Source organism: Psammomys obesus, unplaced genomic scaffold, assembly GCF_907164565.1.
Source record: "Psammomys obesus unplaced genomic scaffold, mPsaObe1.curated_primary_1811, whole genome shotgun sequence".
In the NCBI taxonomy this organism is placed as follows: Eukaryota; Metazoa; Chordata; class Mammalia; order Rodentia; family Muridae; genus Psammomys; species Psammomys obesus.
Genome location: NW_026596415.1, coordinates 1,264,419 through 1,268,180, shown reverse-complemented (window position 1 = coordinate 1,268,180; position 3,762 = coordinate 1,264,419). Strand labels below are relative to the sequence as shown.

Below are 3,762 nucleotides of genomic sequence, written 5' to 3'. Positions count from 1 at the left end.
CAAGAGGAGGAAACAACAGTAGTAGTCAACACCGAGGTGTAGATCGGGTATCGACCTGGCTGCAGCCTCCTCTGGAATGGGGAGGCCGTAAGAATGCGCTTATTGAGGTAGCATGAACTGTGAGCTTGCTGGAATAGCAGGCGCTAAATGACTGACCATCTGACTGTGGGCTCAGTCAGTTTATGTAGCAACCAAGGAGCTCGCTGCTCCGCAGCCCGGCTGCGCATGCGCCCCGGGTTAGCCAGGTGAGAGCTCGGTGGTAGCGGCCTCGCACCTGGGCTTTAACTTTTCTGGGTCACGGGCGCGGGCGGATGCCGGCTGGGAAAAGAGAAGCACGTTGTGAACAGCCCGAGGTGGGCACTGCACTTCCCGGAGCTTCCAGGCTGGGGTCGGTGCCCGTCGTGTCCGGGCGGGAGGAGGGTAAACGCGGGGCGGAGCGAAGTCTCGCGAGATCTAGTGGTAGCTGCAGCGGCGGCGGCAGCGGCGGCGGTGTCGGCGGCCCGAGGTGAGCTGCGGACGGGCGAGAGGCGGCTGTTGGGGCTGAGGAAGGGGAGAGCTGCGGAGGGCGAGGCCGGGCTCCGGGAGAGGGGCGGCCGGAAGGTGCGCGTCCTCGGTGGCCTCTGGAGGCTGCTGCAGCACCGCCTGGTGCGAGCTGTCCCGGGACTCGCGCGGGGCGGGGCGGGGCGGCCGCGCTCTAGGGGCCACCGAATCCCGGTGTCCCTCGTCTGGGGTCCCTGCTCGCGGCTGCCCCCCGATCTTCCCGGGCAGCCTTGGCTTGGTACCAGGCGTCTTACTTGCGCGCTCCCACGCCGGAACTGCAGAGAGGTGCAACTGCACTCTGGCCGAAGCCACGCTGCGGAGACGTGGTGGGATGGGGACGGCCCACGCCCCGGCTCACCCTCCATCCTCCTCCCCAGTCCTGCTTTCGGGTCTTCTCCCGGGGTCCACCCCCTGGAGGGGGCGATGCAAAGGGTGTGTGTCTGGAAGCCCTCCTGAAATTGCACGCAGCGTCCCATGTTTCTAGGGAGAAAGTTTTCCATCGCTTTTGTTCTATCCCAGAAGGTTCCCTAGTTCTGAGTGTTCAAAAACCATCCTTTGGCCCTTTGTGAGAGCAGACGCGGTCTGAGAGTGATGAGGAATGCATTGGCGTGGGGTCTCAGGCCCGGAGGGTAGCCCAAGGTTTGCTTCAGGCAAAGGAAACTTTTGAAAAGTTTAACTCTTGTCTGAAGCACGAGATCGCACTCTTTGGATGATGGTTGTGAAGCTTGTAATCAAGGCCTCTTGATTCTGTGGCAAACGTTTGCCACCCTGACACAAAGTTCATAAATAATAAGTCTTCATATACATGAACCAAGGTCAGTGGAGTGCCCCCCTTTAAATGTAAGAAAGAAATAAAGGGGAAGACATGTGCTATGGTGTTTGTACAGCCCAGACGCTCGGTAGGACACAATGCCACAGACCCTGCGGCCAGTGATTCTGGACAGGGAGACACACACACACACACACACGCACACGCACACGCGCGCGCGCATGTATTTGTGTAACCATGTGTCTCAGAACATGTCAGGAACAAGGATTGGGACCAGACATAAAACCATCTTACTTGGGATAATTGATGGTAATGAGAAAAACAATGTAGGCTGAATGACACTGTACAACATAAATCACAGCCTGTCTCAGTCAACACTCATGTAACATAGCCCTCCAGACATGCTGTATTCCGAGCTACGTTGTAACCCATACAAACTCTCGAGTTATCAACATTTAAGGAATCACACCAAATCCCTAATGTTTATCGTTGATGATAAGGAAATAGAAGACTGAAATGGTTGGATTTGCCTAGTGCTGGGGTGCACGTGAAACGTGTAGGGTGAAAGTTCACACCGTTCCCTTTTCCCTCACCACTTTGTCCTACATAATTGGGGCAGAATGGTGGGTGTTTCCCAGAGTATCTTTCCAGATGATTCAATATTGAATCCAAAGGAATGTTCATTTGTATTGAGCCAGGATGGCCTTGATTATCACCTCTATCACCTATGGTTCCAGTTGGGTCTCGGTCCTGAACCCCAAACACTGCAGATTTTTTTCTTCTCCTGCCTAGGAGTCTCTTCAGTAACTAACAGTGTGCCTTGGGGACAGTCCTGCCTCTTGAGAAGCACTATACAAAACACATGCTCCACTATCTAGTTAATTATAGCCACAGAATCTAATACTCACTTTTCACTGTGAAGTGAAAATAAAATTCTCTCTGATGTGTCTGATATATAAAAAAGTTTGGTTTGTGACATTGGTTTGTGACACTTTCATTGATTATCTTTGGGTCTCAGGAGTCAGGGTTAGTATCTGTTCTTCTGCAGCTGTTATTGTTTTGGAATTCCTTGTTGGAAATCTTGGTCATACTTGAACTGTGTAGCTTGAGCTGAGAATGGAGTTGGAAGCCTCGGCAGCCTCATGGATGGTGATAGCTCTGAGTGGCATTCAGTACCAGTCAGTGCGGCCCACAGGCCTTTTCTGCTTAGTGACATTCTTATTAGTGAATTTAGAAAATACAGATTTGCTCAAAAGTGAAAACAAAAATTACCTATCTAAGCAGTTCTGGGGGATGCTGCACACACACACACACACACACACACAAATCAAGCAAAGTTCAGCTCAGTACATTTTGTAGCCACGATGAGCTAGATTTCTTCAACATGTTTAAATCTGAAAAGAAAGTTTAATTTCACTTTTTTCTTTAAATATAAGTTGCTTGTTATTTTGTGTTACTTGTTACATAAGAAAGGCACTATAGATATTAACATCTAAATAAAGTCTTGTGAAAATAGGATACATTTAAAGTTGTCCAGCCATAGACACAGTGACCCCTTATGAGCTGAAAATTCAGCTAAGTGAAAGTAATTTTTATTGCTATCCATTTCCATGGTAAAAAAAAAGCTAATTTTTTTTTTTTTTTAATCACCACTTTAAAAAGCACTCTTGTTTTAGTTAGGGTTTCTTTGCCATGGTAAGCAACATGACCACAAGCACCTTGTCCCCAGGTGGACTGGGTGTTTTTGCTTTCATGTTTGGTGTTCCCCCGGCTAGCAGCTCTTCATAAGGCCCTGAGGCTTGCTTGTCTTGCAGACCAGAGCTTCGCTGTGAGAAGGGCCAGATGAGAGGCTGTGGAGATGGTTCCATAGTTCAAGAAGAGGGCTTAGTTTACTTACACTTCCACGTCACAGTCCGTCATCAAAGAAAGCCAGTGCAGGTACTCAGGGCAGGAGCCTGGAAGAGGTGATGCAGAGGCTGTGGACGAGCACTCTGGACTGACTCGTGCCACCTGCTTTCTTAATACCACCCAAGACAGTGCAGTGGGCTGGCACTGCCTACAGCAGGCTGGGCGCTCCCATAGCAGTCATCAATCAAGCAAGTGTGGCACAGGCTTGTCCACAAGCTAAACCCAGTTGAGGTTCCCTCTTCTCAAATTACTTTAGCTTGTGTCAGGTTGACATAGGACCAGCCAGCACAACCTGCTGGCTGATCTTAAATGAAGTAAGTATGAATTATGAATTAAGAGCGTGTCTTGATGATGATGCCATCTCAGAGAAATAGGGACCATACAAATGTGTTCACACATTGATTGATTTCTAACAATGGAAGCTCAATCCAAAGGACAACTTGCAAAATGAAGCTACTCACCTTTCCAGACCCTTCCATCTTAACTGGAATTCTTTACGTGTGTGTGTGTGTGTGTGTGTGTGTGTGTGTGTGTGTGTGTGTGTG

General features: G+C 49.7%; 1 protein-coding gene across 5 annotated transcripts in view; it reads left to right on the top strand.

The window, feature by feature from the left end:
• Positions 1–390: 390 nt before the first annotated feature.
• The window catches only part of Mrtfb (myocardin related transcription factor B), a 165,245-nt gene continuing 161,873 nt past the window's right edge, over positions 391–3,762 (top strand). For 3 of the 5 annotated variants that reach the window (XM_055597741.1, XM_055597742.1, XM_055597740.1), the window contains exon 1: positions 417–505. The gene's annotated coding sequence lies outside the window, so the exon portion shown is untranslated. Of the gene's footprint in view, positions 506–3,762 lie in introns of all 5 variants that reach the window. The other 2 variants (XM_055597747.1, XM_055597746.1) reach the window with 2 other exon arrangements.